The 22,851-nt window shown below is 40.3% G+C and overlaps 1 protein-coding gene across 4 annotated transcripts in view; it reads left to right on the top strand.

Moving 5' to 3' along the window:
* The window catches only part of YPEL2 (yippee like 2), a 95,194-nt gene that overhangs the window by 10,184 nt on the left and 62,159 nt on the right, over window positions 1-22,851 (top strand). For 3 of the 4 annotated variants that reach the window (XM_070227519.1, XM_014741545.3, XM_070227518.1), the window contains exon 2: window positions 15,706-15,768. The gene's annotated coding sequence lies outside the window, so the exon portion shown is untranslated. Of the gene's footprint in view, window positions 1-11,330; window positions 11,500-15,705; window positions 15,769-22,851 lie in introns of those variants that run through there. The other variant, XM_070227517.1, reaches the window with a different exon arrangement.

Here is a 22,851-nt window from a genome sequence, read left to right on the forward strand (position 1 = left end):
ATTCTTACAGAAGTCCTATGAAGTAAGTATGAAGAGACAGAGGTTCAGAGAGTTCCAAGAAGTGCCCAATGTTTATGATCAAGTAAATCATAGAGTAGGCAAACTGAGACTTTCCTTTTTTAAAATAAATATTAAGTATCTGCAGATATTTTTCTTTCTTTTCTTTTTTTTCAGGGGGGCAGTGAGGAAGATTGTCACTAAGCTAACATCTGTGCCAATCTTCCTCTACTTTGTTGTGGCACCCTTCCACAGCATGGCTTGATGAGTGGTGTGTAGTTCTGCACTCAGGATCTGAACCTGCAAACCCTGGGCCGCTGATGGGGAGCATGCCAACTTAACCACTAAGCCACCAGGCCAGCCCCCAAACTGAAATTTTCTGATGGCAAAGCTCATGATGTTTACAGCAAGGATTAATTTTTAGTATCCGAACTTGGAGAGAATCTAGAGATCTGACCTTTCTCTGTGTTTCCTTCCTTTTTTATGGTAGGCAAAAGGAAAATTTTATTCTTAGCTGCTAATGCATTTGTACTTCGCATTTTGGAGAACCGGTAGTGTTCTGGCTATTTGTCTCTCGAGACTGCTTAGACAACAATCTTTAAAAGATCTTAAATGATAACACAAAAACTCCAAAGTGCTCTTGTTGAAATTTTTGTTGTTGCCATAAAACTAAAGTAACTACTGTCCAGTAGATCAGAGGTTTCTTGCATTTTTCTTTTTGTCTGCAATGTGGAGCATTGGTACACAAGTTTCACTTTACCTTAGGGTGTTGCAGTGACATACAAAAAACAACTTATTAACTGAGCCTCTGGAGTACAGGAAGCTCATCGAATTCACCTCTGCTATTTCCCTCTTTCTCAACTTGGCAAAATGCATATAAGGTACATGGTAGATCCTCATTAAAACTTCAAGTTGAAAAGAGCAAGAAAAGAGAGACTGAGTTATAGAAACTTTTTCAGTAGACAAGAACCACCTTCTTCAGGGTTACTATTTCAGATAATTTAGTTACGCCCATATTTGCAATTAGAAAAACTAGCTAAGGGATCTATGAACTTCCTTCAGTACTTAGTGAATAAAGAAAGATAAAATAGCTTCCTTTATGTAAATAAGAGCTTTCTGGTTTGTTTGGCTTTCTTTTGTTTTGGTCAGTATTTTCCTCTCACGTAATCAGCAGTCTTTGGAAAACACTCGAAGAATTGCTCGTACTGGCCTGAGGCCTGTCTGATGCTGGCTAACCCAGTGAGCTAGAATCAGAAATAAATCTTCCTATGGAGCCTTCACTAAAAAATAACCATACTGGCCCTTTGACATAAACCCAGAGAGAGGGGATGGAGGCCGCTGTGTTATTGAGGGCTCTACTCCTGATGTCTCACATGTTGCTTCAGTTTCCCCAAAACAATCAGAGGCTGAGAACAAAATGGGTCATTTTGTTCAACTCCACAGCTCTTTGAAAACATGAGATATAGTAGCCAACTATCTTTATAAGTGCGTGCTGAGAGTTTATTATCATGTATTCATGCAACAAATATTTGCTAACAATGTGGAGGTTCTACGGAGACAGCAGTGGAAAAAGGCGGGCAAGGTCTCTGCTCTGAAATCCGTTCTGAAAGTTTTAATCCAACTTTCACCTGCCATGTGCCAGTTGACTAAATCCCCATTCTGTATTTTCTGACTCTCAACTCCTTCTTCTCTTATACTAATTCCCCGTGGAAAAGAACAATTGAAGAGCAGAAAACATGAATAGGATCTGATTCCAGCTGATTAAATGGATTAGTATCCTTTTCCTTTCTTGGAAAAGTGATCATTTTCCTTTTTATTGCCTGGAAAGAATGAACGTCAACTGTAAAAGTTATTATTCATGCAACGTCAGCCAGTTTTGTTTCTGTGCTTTTCCATTTCCAGGATATGTCCTCAATTGCATTTTGGAAATCTAAATTCCTTCAACTGTAGTTTCTACCTTTATACATCAGTGTGATATTGAGCAGGGAGTTGGCAAACTTTTTCTGTAAAGGACTCGATAGTAAATATTTCCAGCTTTCCAGCCTCTAGGGTCTCGGTCACAACTATTCAACTCTGCTGTTAGAATGCAAAAGCAACCATAGATTTCACCTAAATGGTAAGTGGGGCTATGTCCCAATAAAACTTTATTTATGGACACTGAAATTTGCATTTCATATAATTTTCACATATTACAAAATATTAGTCTTGTATTGATTTTTTAAAAACTGTGTAAGAATGTAAAATCCATCCTTAGCTTGTGGGCCATACAGAAACAGGCTAGATTTGGCCCATGAGTCATAGTTTGCCAATCCCTGATATAAAAAATTGGTTAGTTCAGTTAATTAGGACCTGGTGATGAAGCCAGGGCTGTGGATTTAATCCTCGTCTGAATGATCAAATCAGCTTTTCACTGGTGAACCTGTTGCAATCTCAAATTCCACCCTCAGTGCTGGGCGATGACTTGAAGATATGGGTCGATAGTTATCACCAGAAGAAGCCAGTGAAAGATGCCACTTCCTCGTGCTTTCATTTCTAGCATAGCTTACGGGTGATTATTCATACTTTTTCCATCACGTGAAAGTTTTTGAATTCCACTTTCTCAGAGTAGGGTGACACAAATTGTAGTGTGCTTTTTTTTTTTTCCACCCCTTTGTTAAGTCGGTAAGGGCAGAAATCTATGGTTTTTTGTTGCCATCATGTAGGAAATATGACTTGTAGCCATTTGGGATAATTCTCTGAGAAAGCAAAACAGCTGTATTGTGCCTATTTAATGTTAATCTTGAAGTTTTTATTGCCCAGGACCATTTCTTTCTGTGAATGCCCTAAGCAATTCCGTTAGGTTTTCTCTTGCACTGGCAAATGAGAGGATGACTTCTGTTTCCTGTTTAGGCAATTTATGAGTGCTTTTGTAAGACTCAGAGCTCTGTTGACCTTAACTAAGCATTGCAGACAGCTTTGTGCTACTTTCTGATGGGAAGGTGTTAGTTTTCCTGACCTAGATTCTCTTGCCTCTTTCACACCTCTTAATTCTCTGCTTTTGAAATGGCTTTGTTTTTGAGGTGAAGCAACTGGCCACGAGGGCTTCCTAAAGTATATAGAGCCCTTGGAGGAGATTTATAAACAAAGCCACTCTTTGTCAGTTATAATTGTACACTGGCTTAAATTCCTCCAGTAGCAATTATTTTTTGATTATAGATATAAATAGGTTCAAGGCTATGCCAGCAGAGCTTTGTCACATGGAATATTTCTTAAACTTGATGTTACTGTATTGGAGTTTGAAGGAATAATGCCTGCTGGATTCTTTATGTGATCAGTTATACCAAAACATTTGTACAACAGACCTGGGGTCAATCCCATCCTGCTCAAATCTGACAACCTGGAATCATACTTGATACGCTCTTTTTCTTATACCTCAATGCCATCAAAGCACCCTGTCAGGTCTACCTTCAAAATGTTTCCAGAATCAGATCTCTTCTTATTTCTTCCTACGATGCCACAACCTGACCCAAGTCCAAACCGTCTCTCTCCTGGATTCCTGCAAAAGCTCTCCCTGCTTCTTCCCTTGCTCTTCTTCAGTCTAATCTTGCACAGCAGCCAAGTGATTGCGTTAAAAACTTAAGTCAGATCATGTCTGTCCTCTGATCAAAACCCTCCAATGATTTCTTCTCTATCTCAGCATAAAAGCCAAAGGCCTTACAATGGCTTACTTCTTCCTTCTCCACAGCCCCCACTTCTCTTACCTCATATCTTATTACTCTCTCCATTGCTTACTCAGTTTCAGTCACATTGGCCTCTTTGCTTCTCAAACGATACATTTCTGCCCTGAGGCCTTTGTACTTCTCTTCCAGAGGCAAAGCGTTGCAAGCAGAGCATACTTCTCTGCTTAAAAGTCACTTTACAAACACACAGAATGACGAAAAGGAAAAAGATTGACACAATCAAGTAATAGCATAGATATGGAAGAACCTGGACTCTCATACTTTGCTGGTGGGAGTGTAAATTGGTTCAGTCACTGTTTGTCATTAGTTAAACTAAACAAATACCTACTCCATGACCCAGCAATTCCACTCCTAGGCATATACCCAAGAGAAATGAGTACATCTGCCCACCAGAAGACATAGACAAGAACATTCATAGCAGCTTTATTCGTAAAAGCCCCAAATTGGAAATAATCCAAATGTCATCAAGAAGAGAATGGATAAGTTGTGATATAATCATGAAATGGAATACGACATAGCAATAAAGAGAACTACCTTTACATGCAACAGTATGGATTAATCTCATAGACATTATGTTGAGTGGAAGAAGTCAGACGCAAATGGGTAAATACTTTAAGCCTCCTTTTATTTGAAGTTCAAGAACAGGTAAAACTCATCAATGGTGACAGAAGTCAGAATAGTCATTTGCACTTGAAGGGCATTGACTGGGAAGAGGCGCAAGGGAACCTTTCGAGACACTGTAAGTGTTCTGTTTCTTGACCTGGTCAGTGGTCACAAGAGGGTGTGTAAAAATTCAGCAAGTTGTACATAGCTGTATATTTTACATACTTTACAGTATGTATGTTATACCTTGATAATTAAGAAAAAGAGAAATTCACTTATCTAAAATAGTCCTTTCTACCTTCTCATCACATTTTCCCCCTATTCTGTTTTATTTTTATCCATAGTACATATCACCAGCTGACATGTTTTTTATATATTAATGTATTTGTTTATTATCTGTCTCCTACTGGGATGTAAGTTCCATGAGAGCAAGGACTTTGTTTTTGTTCTCTGTTTGTTTTTATCTTTTGGTGAGGACGATTGTCCCTGAGCTAACATCCATGCCAATCTTCCTCCGTTTTGTATGTGGGATGCTGCCACAGCGTGTCTTGAAAAGTTGTGTGTAGGTCCACGCCCAGGATCTGAACCTGTAAACCCCGGACAGCTAAAGTGGAGCGTGCGAACTTAACTGCTGACCCAAGGATTTTGTTTTTTTACTTCTAGATCTTAGGACAATGCTTGGCACATGGAAGATCTCAATGAAGATTTGTTAAATAGATGAATTACTATATTGCAGCTTCAGCTCTGGATCTACTTACAAATCAATTTTTGTCTGGAATATGAGATACTCCTCTTTCCTGATAATCAGCACTATGACTAACAAACTGATTACAGATTGCAAAATAGGTTTGGGGACAATGATGTCAATCTTTTGGTGGAGTTGCACTGAGGTTTTATTGACAAAGACATTAGTTGGTTGACTTCTGGGCCCAAAGCCAAAAAGCCAGAAGAGTGGGGGTTATCAGTTCATATTTCTCACTCTCCCAAGATTGTTGAGTTGTTCAGTTTTCTCAGAAGCTGGAAGAAGCAAATGAATAAGCCATTGTCTCTCTAAGCTAAATTGCTTGTGCTATAGTCAAGATTTTGACTCTGGGATCAGGTAGAAAGAATTGGCAAAGCAAATCTTTAGAAATGTGATAGATTGAAAGGCACAGGGTGGAGGAGGTAGTCCCTCCAGACCTAAAATGCTTTTGTTGATTTGAAAGATAATATGCAGGGAGATGACAAGGAATATACAACAAAAAGAAATTTTTCTTAAGGTGGAATTAAAGTGCAAGAATGTAGATGTGAAAAGGAAATTGGTAGAGGATTTTGAGAAGTACAGGACCATGAAAAACAGTGACAAGTAAAAATGCAAATTTTTCAACTATAAAGTCGAGGTAGGAGCTGGCATGGTTGGAAATAATGTTTATTGAATACGAGCTATATATTTGGTATTTAGTAGGTCTTTTTCATTTAATCCTCACAACAGCTATTTAGGTAGGCATTATTAGCCCTGTTATTTTATTAGAGTCAGGAAATTGAGGCTTGAAGGCCTACAAAATTTGTTCACAGATGATGAGAGGAAGAACTGGGATTCCTACCCAGGTCCGACTTCAAGGACAAGATTATCTCCCAATGTGGTGAAAATTCCCTCTTGCCTACAGTTATTACTATCTGTGCCATTCATTGTCACAGCGCATCTCACTACTTTATTACTTATTTGATCTCATCACACCATTGCCTGCAGGTTAAGGTCTAAATGGCAGATTTAGTTCCCTATGGCATGTAATGCCCTTCACAATGTGACTTCTACCATCTTTCCAGTTTTCTTTCTTCCCATGCCAAGCCATCCTTGGTGTCAGAATGTTTTTGTTAAAAACTAATTCTGACGAAAACTCTTGCTTCTTTGCTTGATCTTTGCTTTGACCAACTATTTATCTTTCCCAAGAGTCTATTAGCTCCCCAAGGGCAAAGAAACAGACCCATTCATCCACGTGTCCTCAGAGCCTGGCATACAATGTAGGCTCAATAGCTGTTGTGATGAATGAATGAATTAACAATTCTTCTGCGAGGCTAGTGCATCCCTCTGCTAGATGATATACTTTTGGCGTTAATTTATATCTCCAATGCCTGACAATAACCAGTGAAAACGTCATAAGAAAAGACCTTCCTCTGCACCTTTCCCACCAAGACAATCGAAAGAAAAATCTCGCTGATTAATATTTACAAGAAATTTGAGTGACACGATAACGATATATTCCTAAGCAGCACAAAGAAATACCTGAATAAGTGGAGAAATAAACCATATTTCTGAAGGAGAATACTAATTAGTGTAAAAATGTTGATATTATCAAATCAACTTTTAGTGTGCATTACTTTCCATCAAATCCTCAAAGGGGATTCTTTTTGGTGTTTTGTTTTTTTTTTTTTAATTTGAGTTTTGAAACAAATTATTTAAGAACTTGTCTGTGGTATCCACTGTATAATTCTTTTAACTTTTCTTTATATTTGAAATTTTTCATAATTAATTATGGGTAAAAAAAGTCTATGTGGAAGAATGAGCAGGCAAGACAAGCAAAGAAAGTGTTACAAGAGAACGGTGGGCGTGGGCGTGGGCTTGCCCTATTAAATTCAAAATGCTATTTCAATAATCGGAACTAGAACAGGAACTAAGACAGGTCAATGGAATACAAACAGGTGTCCTTGATCTTAGGATAGATAAGTGCATGACATTTTCCCTGTATTTATTAAGCAAACATTTATACAAAGCTTACTATGTGCCAAGCACTGTTCTAAATTCTTGACAAATATTAACACATTTATAATTTAACTAATTAAATTATGACTGGGTCTCTGGAGCCAGGCTGCCTGTGTTCAGATTCTGTCTCTGCCATGTACTAGCTATGTGACCTTGGACAAGTTACTGAACTTCTCTGTGCCTGATTCCTTAGGTATAAAATGTGGATAATAACAGTTACCTATCTCAGAGGGTTTTTAAGAGATTAAGTTAGTATTTTATAAAGGATACATCACAATAGATAAGAAATGACATCATCAATTGTGTAAAGAAAATTGGATAAAAATATGTAGTTGGGGCTTTACCTCATACCATTTACTGAAAACTAATTCCAGAATTTAAAGAAGTATATCTAAAAAATAAAAGGGGGCCGGCCCCGTGGCCCAGTGGTTAAGTTCACCCACTCTGCTTCGATGGCCCAGGGTTTCACCCGTTGGGATCCTGGGTGTGGACATGGCACCGCTCATCAGGTCACGTTGAGGCAGTGTCCCACCTAGCACAACCAGAGGCACTCACAACTAGAATATACAACTATGTACCAGGGGGCTTTGGGGAGAAGAAGAAAAAAATAATAAAAAAAGTAAAAAAAAAAAAAAAGCATTAAATGCTTAGAAGAAAACACATGTTGGATATTTAATTCTAAAAAGGTATGACTTTCAAGTATAAAGGGAAAAAGAAATACTAAGCTTTAATATATCAATAAATGTGGAGGGCCAGCCCAGTGGCGCAGTGGTTAAGTGTGCACGTTCTGCTTCGGCGGCCCGGGGTTCACAGGTTTGGATCCCGGGTGTGGGCATGGCACCACTTGGCAAGCCATGCTGTGGTAGGCATGCCACATATAAAGTAGAGGAAGATGGGCACGGATGTTAGCTCAGGGCTAGTCTTCCTCAGCAAAAAGAGGAGGATTGGCGGCAGATGTTAGCTCAAGGCTAATCTTCCTCAAAAAAATAATAAAATAAAATAAATAAATATAGAAAGTTAGAAAGAAAACATTTGGAAATAGATAAAATAAATGAGATAAATGACAGGTGAATATAGTTTTATATCAACTTTTATAAATCAGAAAAACATAATAAAAAAGACAAAATACATAAACAATTTACAAAAGAAAAATACAAATAGCCTAATGGCTACAAGCATATGGAAAATGTCCAATCTCACTGATCAAATGCAGGTCAATTAACAGATGAGATAACTTTTTTAACTAACAAATTGGTTAGGAGTTAAAAAATGGAATGTTTAATGCTGACAAGTGTGTGGTAAGACAGGCACTCATGCACAGAGTAAATTTGGTATGATCTTCTGAAGAGCGTTTCGGCAAAACGTATTGAGTCTTGAAAATGTTCATATATGTGGATCCTGTGATTCTATTTGTTATGGGTTGAATTGTTTCCATCCAAGAGATATATTGAAATCCTAACCCCCTTGCACCTCAGAATGTAATCTTATTTGGAAATAGGTTAAGTAGGTGTAATTAGTTAAATTAAGATGAAGTCATACTGGAATAGGGAGGGTTATTAATTCAATATGATTAGTGTCCTTTCATGAAAGGAGTGCCATGTGAAGACAGACACTCACGCACAGAGAAAACGGCCGTGTGGCTATGGAGGCAGTGATGTACCTATAAGCCAGGGATTGCCAGCGAACAACAGAAGAGAAGATAAAAGAGGCAAGGAAGGCTTTTCCCCTCCACATTTCAGAGGGAGCATGGCCCTGCCGACACCTAGATTTTGAACTTCTGGTCTCCAAGCCTTTGTCCCTTAGTACAGAATCAAAGGTAGAAGCTATTAATTAGACTCGTGTTTTATTTTCTATTATAGCCTACACAGCTGAAGAGAAAGCCCTTAGAAGACTCTAATGAGAGGCAGAGGATAGTCTTCTCGCTTGAAATGATCTATTATACTTAGGGATTACCAGTCTCTGTGTGACTCCAAGTGCTCAGCACGGAGGGAAGCCTCCCAGATCCACAGGAGAGACAGGAAGGGTCAAATCAGGGCACTGACAGGAGGAGGGATGTGGCACCAGACCTGCAAGTGCCATGGGCACTAGCAGGAAAGCCTTGCTAATCCAAGGTCAACATAGTGCAGCTGAAGGCCCTGTAAAAGCTGTGAATGTCAGGTCCATTTCTTCACTTCACCACAACTTCTCTGAGGAGTGATAAAACCCAAGGCCTCTCTCTCTCTCCCCGCCTTTCTCCTGGTTAAACTGATCTCGAAATATTCCTTTTTTTTTTTTTTTAAAGATTTTATTTTTCCTTTTTCTCCTCAAAGTTCCCCAGTACATAGTTGTGTATTTTTAGCTGTGGGTCCTTCCAGTTGTGGCATGTGGGAAACCACCTCAGCATGGCTTGATGAGTGGTGCCGTGTCCGTGCCCAGGATTCGAACTGGTGAAACCCTGGGCTGCTGAAGCCCAGAAAGAAAATATTCTTTACCTATATATTTGCACTTTTAGGAAGATAATTCGTCCATGAAAGAGACATGAGCTAATAAAACCTTATTCCTATAGGGCCGGCCCTGTGGCCGAGTGGTTAAGTTCGTGTGGTCCACTTCGGTGGCCCAGGGTTTCACTGGTTTGGATCCTGGGCACAGACATGGCACTGCTCATCAAGCCATGCTGAGGTGGCCTCCCACATGCCACAACTGGAAGGACCCACAACTAGGTACTGGGGGACTTTGGGGAGAAAAAGAAAAAAATAAAATCTTTTAAAAAAACCCCAAAAACTTATTCCTAATAATTCAGCTAACTAACTTTAAAACAATTTGTGGGGTTGTAGTAAAAAAGGCCAGTTTTTGCGTTGCCTGTGGTAGTGTAAACCAGTACAATCTTTTGGAAAGGTGACATGACAATAAGTATCAAGAGCCTTAAGGAAAACTAGAATAAGGATTACGACAACAGTAATTTGTCTGTTTACCAGGATCTATGCCACGTATTGGGCATACATGATCTCGTTTAATCATGACCACAATCCCCAGGGGATCAGGGAGCTTAAGCAAACCATTCAAGTCACATACATAATAATGGGCAGGACTGCGTTTTGTACGCAGGTTGTCTAATTCCACATTCTGTGTTCCTATCCACTCTGCTATGTTGCCATATACTGTTCATTCTCTTTGACCCTAGAATCTGACTCCTAGAAAGATATCCTAAGGAAACACTTTAACTAAAGTAAAACACTATATTGCAACATTAGAAAAGAGAAACATTTGAAACAATATAATTGTCTAACAATAAAAGAACGGCTATAGTGTGGTTCACCTACATTATGAAATATCACACGGACATTAAAAAAGACAACCGAGACTCTAGGAATGTGAAAAAAGTATTTCAGATACAATATTCAGTGAAAAATCTGAATATGAAGTAGTTAATATTCATTGATTGCAACAACATAAAAATACGTACATATAGGAATGCAACTGAAAGTAGTTGTGGGGGCTGGCCCATGGCCCAGTGGTTAAGTTCCCACTCCGCTTCCTTGGCCCAGGGTTTTGCAGAGTGGGATCCTGGGTGAGGACATGGTGCCACTTATCAAGCCATGTTGAGGTGGTGTCCCACATAGCACAACCAGAAGGACCTACAGCTAGAGTATACAACTATGTACTGGGGGGGGGGGGGGGGTGGTGCTTTGGGGAGGAGGAGAAGGAAAGAAAAAGATTGGCAACAGATGTTAGCTCAGGTGTCAATCTTTAAAAAAAAAAGAAAGAACGTAGTTGTGGATTGTGGTTGTAATAAGGCTAGCTGCAATTTTGCCCCTCAAAATTGTTCTTAGTCTTAAAACAAAAATCTGAAATGAACAATTTTATCACATAAGTCCCTTCTCAAACACTGGTCCCAGTCCAGTTTCTTTCTCTACCTGCACCGCTCCTGCTCAGAACAGCTTCCCGTTTGCCATTTGTTTCTGTTTATCTCCACACCACAAGCTCCTGCCGCTCGTATCCATGTGCACAAGGTTGGCCCACATAGAAACTGCACATTTCCAGAAGTCACTTCACTATTTCTTCTATCTCTGCTGCATTCAATAGTGTCGAGCTGCACATTTTATTGAAGAATTTGTCCTCTTTTTTCACAAAACGAGGCCTTCCTCCCTCCTCATTATAACAATATTCCTTTGAGCATAGCTGTAACCTTTATACGTCTGTGTACAGCTGTTGGCCACAAGGCTTCTCAACCTCAGCATTACTGACATGTTGGCTCTGATCGTTCTTTGTTGTATGTGTCCTATGCACTGTAGGATGTTTTGCAACATCCCTGGCCTCTTCTTATTAGATGTCAGTAGCATCGCCCCCAAAAAGTGTGACAACAAAAGACGTCTTCAGATATTGCCAGATGTTCCCTGGGGCTGGGGAGCAACCAGTGCCCGGTTGAGAACCACTGAACTGAAGGAATGTCAGCGGCATAAGGTGAGAACGTGTAGCTGGCTGGTTATGCCCTTGTTTAGCCACAAGAGGTCTCCCTAGACCCCATTATTGTTCTAATCTGGAAACTACAGGGCTATGGCCACTACCAAACAGGTTAATTGTCATGATTTGGTGGGTGGTGACAGCAAATGGTTTAAAAACAAAAGCATTTGATCAATCTCGCATGCAGAAGAATTCCGAATAAATTATGTAGATATTCCACTCTTATGGAGGGGAGCATAACTCCCCACAGTGCGGGCTGTACATAGTGACTTCCTGCTGAAGAGTACAGGATGGAAGGGGGAGTGGGGAGTTAACTACAGTGGAGAAACCTGACAAACGTGTCCTCAGCCAGGTGATCGAGGTCAACGTCAACACTGATAAATCGTATTGATTGTATGTGACCTTGATATGAGGTGATGATGAAATGGCACTTTACCTCTGTGATTCTCCTCCCTAAAACTGATAAGCCCAGTCTAATCATGAGAAAAACATCAGAAAAATTCCAATAGAGGGGCATCCTACAAATAACAACAGAACTCCTCACACCTGTCAAGGTCATTAAAAATAAGGAAAGTCTGGGAAACTGTCACAGCCAAAGGAGCATGGAGACAAGACAACTAAATATGAGGTAGTATCCTGGATGAGATTCTGGAACAGAAAAAGGACATTAGGTAAAAAATAAGGAAATCTAAATGATCATGAACTTAAATTAATAAAGTTTCAATATTGATTCATTAATTATAACAAATGTACAATATTAATATAAAATGTTAATAACAGGGGAAACTTGCAGGGGCAGAGTTATATGGGAACTCTGTACTCTCTGCTTAATTCTTTCTATAAAACTAAAACTGCTCTAAAAATTCTCCATTAATTTTTTTTAAAGGTTTTATTTTTCCTTTTTCTCCCAAAGCCCCCCAGTACAAAGTTGTGTATTTTTAGTTGTGAATCCTTCTAGTAGTGGCATGTGGGACGCTGCCTCAGCATGGCTTGGTGAGAGGTGCCATGTTGGTGCCCAGGATTTGAACCGGCCAAACCCTTGGCTGCCAAAGCGGAGCACACAAACTTAACCACTCGGCCCCTCTATTAATTTTTTAAAAAGCATCTGATCAAGCACTACTTTGGTAAAATAATTGAAGATTTTAAAACGGTGGATTTGCTAGGATTCTGATTTCTGATCTACAAAGAATCATTTGGTGACTGTGATGAGAAATGCCACCATCACGAGCCAGTCAAGCCCCTCACTTTATGCAGCAGAATTATGTAACAAAGGCAAAGATTAGTACTGAAGAAAACTTCTAATAGAAGAAAGGAGCCCGGCTGCTTTAATTCTTAGAGATTATTTCTATTCTAACAAGTAGGTGAATGTAGCATGATCATATAATGTGTATGTTATTGATGACCCTTTGAAGTTGGTATTATTTCCCAGTAGTATATTCAGATGAGGAAAATTGAGTCTCAGAGAGATTATATATCTGCCCAAGATCATAGAGCTAATAAGTGGCAAAACTAAAATTCAAATTTTTATGTCTGACTTTAAAATCTTTGCTTTTAGCTCTTGTGCAACATTTCCTCCCCATGTGTGACAGCCAAGGTTATTCACTGTCACTGTAGAGTATGTGTTACGTAATTAAAAGAGTGCTGAACAAAACCAGAACTCTGGATCCTCAGCTGGCTCAGGATATCAATTTCTTTACCAGAAAATTATGGATAATAATACCTGCCCTGCTTACCTCACTGGGTTGTTTGAAGGGTAAAAGAAAGAATATATGAGAAAATGTCTTGCAACCTGTGAAGCGTGGCATTGTATCATTAACACATTTTTACTTCTGCAGTTTTTTTGCAATATTCTGTGAGCTAATTGCAAAATGCAATGTGTGAATATGATTGAGGTGAGCTTCAGACCAGAAGGCTTAGAAGGGAATTTTGTCAGTTTCAAATCCTCCCTTTGAATACATGCTCTCAAGTGTGCGGTCTTCATTGCTGACTGCACTTACCACCTGGGGAGCTTTTAAAGACATCTGTGCTCGGTTCCGCCTCAGACCAATCAAATCACAATTGCCAGGAGCAGGGCTCCGACACTGCTAGGTTTAAAAAGCTCTCCAGCTGATTCTAATATGCAACCAAGGCAGAGAACTGCTGTCCTAATTGATCTAAAGTCAGTCCGGTTCCTTGGGGCCCGACATACCCTTCCTTGAGGCTGCTCCTCACTCCTAGAAATTGCTGGAGTTGGAATATTGCCATTAGGCAGTGAAGCTAAAATAAGAGTCTGGTCAGCCAAGCTGCTAAGACAGCTGATAATATTATCATTTGACTAAAGGAAATGGGTCTATTTCAGTTTTATTCAAAGAAGGAAGAGTCCAGTCATGGGAAGGAGAATGCTACGGAGGCAGGCTATGCAATCATTTAGCACTCCGCCACAGTCGTTAGCCAGGATAGCAGAGGGACTGCCCTGAGCCTTTGTAAACTCCGCTCGGCTCTGCCTGTCAGTCTGTCTTGGCTACCGTGTTGTCTGCGAGGCTCTGTTGGGAGCCTGGGCCTTGGTGCCTGGCAGACCAAAACAACAATCAGCTTACCAGCTGGTGAATTAACACTGTCCAAAAACTGAAGAAAAAGCTGTTGAGCAAAAATAACATTAGGTGTGCTACAGAATTAATACAATTCACAGCTAAAACTCCCTTCTTTTAGAAACAAGGCCCAGGTTCCTCTATATATTGCTTCTCAGGGTCTTCAGTGGAAGAATTTAGGTAACAAGTATTGCCAGGAGAGAGGACCGAGATGGAGAAATCATTTGGGGAAACTGTGGGTCCCTGTCCACTAGGGTCTGGGCATCACCTTGACAGGTCCAGGAACACATTTTGTCATAATACTCGGAGGTGAGCAGTCTCTTGGAGATGGACCCAGACTAACCAAGCTCACAAGATTCCAATACTGAATCATGCAACGACCGGACAGTAACACTGAATGGTACATTCTCTGCTTGTAAGAAAGACAACATGGGGAGCCAAATTAAAACCATAAATTAGGGGCCAGCCCTGTGGCCGAGTGGTTAAGTTTGTGCGCTCTGCTTCAGCGGCCCAGGATTCGGGTCCTGGGCGCGGACATGGCACCGCTCATCAGGCCACGTTGAGGCGGCGTCCCACATCCCACAACTAGAAGGACTACAACTAAAATATACAACTATATACTGGGGGGGATTTGGGGAGAAAAAGCAGAAAAAAAAAAAAAGGATTGGCAACAGTTGTTAGCTCAGGCGTCAATCTTAAAAAAACAAACCAAACATAAATTATACTTGAAAATCATGAATACAATTAAGAAATGTGTTGGGTGATCTTAAAAGATGGCACAATCAAGCTATAATAGCTGGATTCGTTCAGTCTCTCTGTAGGGGTGACCAGTTAAGCAGAATAAAACACTCCTGCCTCTGGCTGGGCGCCTTCTATCTGGACCACACTGGAGAGTCACTGACAACTTCTTGCTCTTTATGGGTCACTTTTTCAAACCAAGGATCTCCACACTCTTCTGACTGTGTGTTCGTAAGAGCAAAAAATTGTAAATTCATTTTTCAAATCATCTCTTTGAAATCTGAATTTTTTTTGAAATCATCTTGTCAGATCTGACAAGAAGGTTATTGCTTTTACCAAGTAGTGTGGCTGACAGCTTCTATGAAAGGTAAAAAGCGAAGTGTCAACCCCACCATTTTCTTGTTTGCTTCTGCTTTAATTATTAGTATTATCTTTAATTTATGGTTTCTTTGCAGGAAACTTAAGCTCTGGTCCATTTCATGAGGGTTAACTTAGTGAAGACCGAATACTGTAATATAATACTGTTTGTAAATCCATTAAACAGGGCACGATAAACTGCAAGGTACCACACACTATGCTGCGAGGAAACCAGTGAGTGAGATGCCACTGTTAACCCTCCAGTTGTGGAATTCCCATTCTTTGCTAGGATACCTCAGTAATGAATGAGGCTATTCTTCAGGCAATGTATAATGCAAGGCATTCACCCAGAAACTAGAATAATTTACAGCCTTGATACAATAGCAATATAAATAGTTCTTGCTTAGAGATTATGCCCTAATCCCTAACTTGATATGGCCAGTCCTAAATCTCCATCTACCCATTTGCTGACAAGGTGAGTCTTGTGTGTAGATATCCAATCTCTTCCATCACATTTTAATTCTCCTTATTGTTTCTCCTTAAGGGGAAGTTGATCTGCAGTTTCAAGGGTGCCTAAGGACGACACTGCTCTATACAGAACCACGGAGTAAGTATGAGGGAGCCATAGTCATCATCACATGTTACTATTAGGAGAATGGTTTTATTTAAACTCAAGCAAAATAGCTAAAAGCAGAGCTAGCTTGGTTGACGGGATTGGGATGAAGAAGTTTCACTCCTCTCTCTTCGGAGACTTCACCAACAGAGCTTCCCAGAAATGGCAAGCCTTCCACTGAGTTTGAAAATTATGGCTCTAGAACATTTAAAAATTGGATGAGGTGGAATTTTGCTATAACTAGTGCTGGGCTGTAAGTCAGTCTACAGGAACTAGAGACAAAGGAGATCCATGCACAGCTTGTCTGTAATGAATTAAGAACAAAAGCAAGTATTCTGATCCGTGTCTTGTCGCAAAGATATTCTAGCACAGAGTTTTAGAGTTTGGAATCTATACTCAGACAGTGTTGAGTTGTTCTTTTTATTTCCTCCATAGAAAATTTAATTTTATTTTTTAATAGGTAATACATACACACGATAGTAAATGGGAATACTCCCTCCTATTCCTAACCCCCACTCTCCCCATTCTCCCCAGCAGCAGCTACAGTTACCAGCTTCCTGTGCATTCTCCTAGAGATAGTGAAGGCATATGCAAGCATACTTGTATACATACTACATATAAATATATTTTTATTTCTATTTTTTTGAGGAAGATTAGCCCTGAGCTAACATCTGCTTCTAATCTTGCTCTTTTTGCTGAGGAAGACGGGCCCTGAGCTCACATCTGTGCCCATCTTCCTCTACTTTATATGTGGATGCCTGCCACAGCATGGCTTGACAAATGGTGCCATGTCTGCACCCAGGATCCAAACCGGTGAACCCTGGGCTGGCCCCCATATAAATATATTTTTTAAAACAAATGGTGGCATACTTTATACAATTGTTCTGCACCATGCTTTTTTTTTCCCACTTAATTCTTTGAGTTTGCTCATTCTTAATTCATTCAATACATATTTATTGCACACTGTGATAGACTGAAATATTGTTCTCTACTCCTCATGTTGACTTATACGTCATTCTCTCTGCCATGTAACTTTGGAGCCTCATGCAAAAGGAAGCTATAGTATATTTCTCTTCCCTCTTGGCTTTGGGGCTTGGCCATATGATTTTCTTTGACCAATGGACTGCAAGTAGAAGTGACAGTGTGTCATTCTAAGTAAAGGCTTTAAGAGGCATCGTATGTTTCTGTGTACTTCTTTTACATCAGTGGTCCCTAAATGAGAAGATATTAGTAGCCAACCAAACCCAACCTGTAACCCTCAGTCTGGAGCACTGCCACCATAGCTGTCCTACATATCCGTGAGGGAAAATGAAATGGTTTTTGCATAATCCACTGATATTTTGGGATTGTTTGTAATCACAGCCAGAAGCAAACCAAGACTACTATATGCTCAGGCACTGTTCTGGGTGCTTAGGTTCATTAGGGAACCAAAGATTCTTGCCCTCATGGACCATCTATGTATAGACCTGCCTCTTTTTAATAGCTGCATAGTATTCTTTTGTATAGAGACAGTGTAATTTATCCAACCAATCCTTTATTGACAGATTTAGGTTATTTCAAAGCATTAGTCTATAAGGTAAAAAGCATATTTCTAATATAAAGGCATAGAAAGCACATTAAAGTCTTACTTAACTCATTAGTGAAGAAACCACCAGGATGGCAAAGTTGGTTCAAAAGAGAATATGGAAGTAGAAAATTGTAAAGTCAGTGGACAAAAAGAAATTCTGGGGACCGGCCCAGTGGCGCAGTGGTTAAGTGTGCACATTCTGCTTTGGTGGCCCAGGGTTCGCTGGTTCGGATCCTGGGTGCAGACATGGCACCGCTTGGCAAGCCATGCTATGGTAGGCGTCCCACATATAAAGTAGAGGAAGAAGGGCATGGATGTTAGCTCAGGGCCAGTCTTCCTCAGCAAAAACAAAAGGATTGGCAGCAGATGTTAGCTCAGAGCTAATCTTCCTCAAAAAAATAAATAAATCTGAAATAAAGTTGAAAATTTTGATACAAAATTTGTCTTACAGGCTAAACCAGTGCAAATGTGTGAGTATATCTTAAGGATAAATTCCTAGAAGTGAAATTTGAGTATATTAATTCCTAATCTGGAGAGAGGTTATCAAATTGCCCTTCATAGAAACTGTACCAATTTGCCTATGAACACCAGTGGCCATTTCTTCACATCTTGTCTAACACAATGTTATTGATCTTTTTACTACTTACCAATCTGATAAGATAAAAGTAGCATCTCGTTGTAATTTCAATTTACATTTTTTCTGTTATAAGTATGGTTGAATATTTTTTCATATCTTTGCAAGTTCTTTTTCCTCTACTGTGAATTGTCACTTCAGATCCTTCGCCTTCGGAAAAATTAACCTTTCGTCTATCATATGTGTTCCAAATATCTTTTTCTCCAGAGACTTTTTTTTTTAAGATTGACACCTGAGCTAACAACTGTTGCCAATCTTTTTTTTTTTCTCCTTTTTTTTCTCCCCCAACCTCCCCAGTACATAGTTGTATACTTTAGTTGTGGGTCCTTCTAGTTGTGGCATGTGGGATGCTGCCTCAGCGTGGCCTGACGAGTGGCGCCATGTCGGAGCCCAGGATCTGAACCAGTGAAACCCTGGGCTGCTGAATTGGAGCGCGTGAACTTAACCACTCAGCCAAAAGGGCTGGCCCCTCCACAGACATATTTCTAATCCTAGCTCTACTATTTCCTAGCTCTGTGACCTTGGGTAAATTACTTAATCTCTCTGAGCCTAAACTGACTTGTCTGTACAATAGGGATAACAATATAGTCCTCAATCCTGTATTTGAAACCCTGGGATAGATGTGACTTAGATTCTAGATTCTTTCAGTGCATATACTGTATATTACATAAAACCTTAGGGAGTATGAGCTCTTTCAAATATTAATATTCCTATGGGAGACAAATGAATATACTAGATGGGATTAATAAAACCTATGAATGACGTCATGTCAGTTGAAGTTTGCCCTCAAATGTGCTGTGTCAAACTTTTTTTTTTTGAAAGTGGAACATAGAAAAATCTTCTATGGTTTATTAATTACATCATTTTGTTGAAAATTAAAAGTTGTGCAGAAGAGACACATCCTCGGTGGTATTGCAATTGATTGTGAGATACAACCCGTTAATTAGACAAATATTGAGACTAGCCCACATGGGAAGGATTGGAAATGAAAGGAGACTCAATGAGAGTACTACTGGTAGATTGTGAAAATAAAATTGCTTGTATCCTGTCGAATATTTTTTTACCCTACAGATTTTAGTCATCGAATACTCCTGCCCTGTTATTGTTCCATATGCACTGCATCAAAATTACTTTTTTTTTTCTTTTTGAGGAAGATTAGCCCTGAGGTAACATCCGTGCCCATCTTCCTCTACTTTATATGTGGGACGCCTGCCACAGCATGGCGTGCCAAGCAGTGCATAGGTCTGTACCAGGGATTTGAACTGCTGTGCCACCGGGTGGGACCCCAAAATTACTTTTGATTTTCAGAGCTTTTGGATTTTGGAACTGTGATTAAGGTATGTATACCTGCCTTATCTTTCTCATAAGGTTGTTGTGAAGATTGGATTAAATTAAACAATGCATGTAAAGTGTCTCTACCAGCTTCTAGAACGTAGGAAGCACCAAATAAATATTATCATTACCATTGTTTTTAAGACAAGCGTTAAGCCCTTACAACTCTTGTTTCTGGGCCCTTTAGCTTGGCATAGGGTTTTGCTTTGTGGGGCTGTTTGATGTTTGGATGAGTTTCCTTGTGAAGGTGATTGGGATAGTCGAAGAGAAGAGGAGAGAGGCATTTTTACTCTTTGATGATGTAGAAGAAAGAGAATGAATGGGCTTTGAAGCCAGAGAGATCAGAGTTAAATTCCATAGCAGCAGCTTCTTTGAAAAATGAGGAAAAATACTTATCTAATGGTTGCTTTGAGGATTAAATATAATTAGATAGAACAGAAACACAATATATGCTCAATAAATGATAGCAGCTGTTTTGATAGGGTATGTTCAGGAGGGCTGAGGCACAACCCCTACCCGTTTACAGTCTGAAAAGGACATGATCAGCCACTTTCATGACTGAAAATGCGGGACTTGGACAAAGATCAGAGAAAGCATTTATTGTACATACAGAAACAAAGCATTGTTACCATGATCTGTCCGCAGGAAGGTGGCACCAGGCCCTCCTCTCTGATGCAATGTCATGGGACTTTACTTGTGGGAGAAAGTGGGAGGAGGGGGTACAGCCAGGCCTGGGAGGAGCAACTCCCCTCCCGACACAGGCAGAGGGCAACGTCTTCCCAGGCGGTATGGTAGTGTGAGAGCCTATAACCTTTAGCCTCCAGGAAGTTTCCACTGTATTGTGATTTTAAAATGTAGGTTGCCCCTTTTATTGCAGAATATCCTTAAGTTTCAGGTTTAATGTCACAGTACAAAGAAAGACTGCTATCTGCTGATCAGTATACTCTGAGGACAGACCCTATCCATTCCTGCTTGGATCCCTACTGGATTCAACTCAGACATAAACCTTGGGGGAGGGCCACCATGTGCCAGGTGCTGAAAATACAAAGACGATCTGATAAGGTTCCAGCCCAGGAGGGACTGGCAGAGAGGATGGTAACTGATAGCTCTTAATAGGGAGTGCAGAGTGTTGAGTGATACAATAGAGCTATGAATAAAGTGTTACTGAGGATACTGAGAAGAGAAAATTCAATTTTTTTTAGGGAGGTTAGGGGAAACTCCTCCAAAGGAGTGACATTTGATGTGATCTTTGGACTGAGTCATCGAGCAAACGGCTTTGAGATGGAAAGAGAGAGGGAAGAACAGAGCGGGAGAGAAGGGGGGTGAAGGGGAGAATAACAATCCAAGTGAAAGAAACTGCAAGGACAAGGGTGGGAGGTGGTGGGCATATTCATTCATTTGTTCCATTATTTATTCCACAAATATTCGTTGAGTGCCAGACACTGTTCTTGGCACTGGGGATACAACAGGAAGCAAGACAGACAAGGTCCCTGGTCCTCTCCTGGAGTTTACACTTTAGAGCTGGATGGGACAGAAAACAAGTAAATAAATGAACAAGGGAATTTCAGAGAGTGATATGTGTTATGAAGACCATAAGTTGGCAGAAGGTATGATCGACAGTACTCTGGGGAGGCATGCAAGATTGGGTAGTCAGGGGGGCCTCTCTGGAGGAGGCATTTGACCTGAGAATCAAGTGATGGATGAGGAGGCAACCTTCCGGGGCAAAGTGTTCCAGTGGAGGGAACAGTAAAATACAAACAATATAACAGGACGAGGCCGGGTGTATCTGAGTGTCTGAGGAACAGTAAGGCAGCTAGCTTGAGTGGAGCAGCATGAGAAAAGGTGCCGTGCGGGAAGACCAGAGAGGTTGGCAGGCCTGGTCAGCAGGGCTTGTGGGCCCTCAGAAGGAGTTTGTTTTGAAGAAGTACCATCTGGCTGCTGTACAGAGAATGCATTGGAAGCGGGGAGATTAGTTGGGGGGCTGTTGCTTACTCTAGGCAAGAGATGCTGGTGGTTCCTACCAGGGTGGTATCAGCAGAGGTAGACGTGAGCAGAGCAAATACATATTTTTGAAGGAGAGCTGACAGGACCTGCTGATGGATTGGTGTGGGGGTGAGGGAAAGAAAGATGTAATCACGTCAAATACTAAAGACGCTGAATAAGATGAGCACATAAAAGTGACCCTTTTCACGGTAGTAATGACGGTGATGTGGCACATAGTAGGAACATGGGATTGGAGAGAGAGGATGCTGGAAAAGAATGGCTGCAAAGGCTTTGGGAAGGAATGAATTTGGCCTCACACAGAGGAGACAAGGATACAGTGCCACTGACAAAGCAAGGCTGATAACCTGTTTTTGAGGCCAGGAATCTCTCAAGCTTTTACTGCCAAGGGTTTTTGTTTTTTGTTTTTTGTTTTTCAAAAAAGAGCCCAGCCCTCTGGCTAAATCTGAACAAATTTCTTTACATCTCTCCCTACATCTCTCCATCTCTTTTTTGCCCTACAGGATAAATATCTGTCCATTTCCACACACTCTCCATTGGCCTCAGCCTCTCTCTTCTCAGTAGATTCTTCTGAATACTATCATCCACGTCAAGCAGGAAATTCTGCACGTAATAGGCACTGAGTAAATATGTACTGAGAGGCAATTAGAGGTGCTTGCTTTCAGAGAGGAAGAAAAGTTGCTTCTACTACTTTGTTTCACCTATTACTTTTACTTCTACTTTCTCGTCTAGCAACGCACAATGCTTGGCTCTTTTAACTGGGAGGAGGCATGATCAGGCTCAAGAAATATTTTTTTGTTGGCTAGCTGGCTGGTTCTATTGTCTCCTGGTCCTGCAGTCCAGTTTCTTCTTCCAGTCCCCTGCATACACACAGCAGACCTGCAGGGGTCCTCAGATCTCCCTCTGAACCACTACGCCAGGCTTGTCCTCCTTAGCTAACATTATCTTTTATTTAAACAGAAACAGTAGCCACCAATCTTGTTACATAACATACCAATATCCTAGGGTGTTAAATGAATGCAGCATCTACTGTTTGGGAGTGGTGATCTGGCGACAGAAATATTCACTAGGAGAATACCTCTAAAATGTTGTAACAAGTTTGACTTTCTGGCCCTACTTAGAATTTTGGAGCTGGAAGGGACTTTCGAGATCATCCTATTTCAATCTTCTTTGTTTTAAAATGTGGAAACCAAGGCCTAGAGAGACAAAGCAATTTGCCCACGAGGCAGATCAGGGCTAGAAATCAAGCTCTTGATAATCTAAAGAATCCATCACATCTTCTTAGATTAAGGATTAAGTGTTAAGCTTTTCTTGTTCATGATTCTTTCTTATCTGAAAAGCATTTCCTTCCGTTTTAGACTTTCCAAGTTTGTCAATTGTGAACAGTGACGTGGTGCTCTTGCTTACACTGAAAGTGCAAATTTGAGACTGACACACATGTATGATACTGATGTATTTGAGGTATTTTTGTTGTTTTTCCTAACATTAGGACTGGATTCACATCCAACCGTGAAATGTATAATAACTGAATACAATTTGAATG

Source organism: Equus caballus, chromosome 11 (assembly GCF_041296265.1).
Source record: "Equus caballus isolate H_3958 breed thoroughbred chromosome 11, TB-T2T, whole genome shotgun sequence".
Classification (NCBI taxonomy): domain Eukaryota; kingdom Metazoa; phylum Chordata; class Mammalia; order Perissodactyla; family Equidae; genus Equus; species Equus caballus.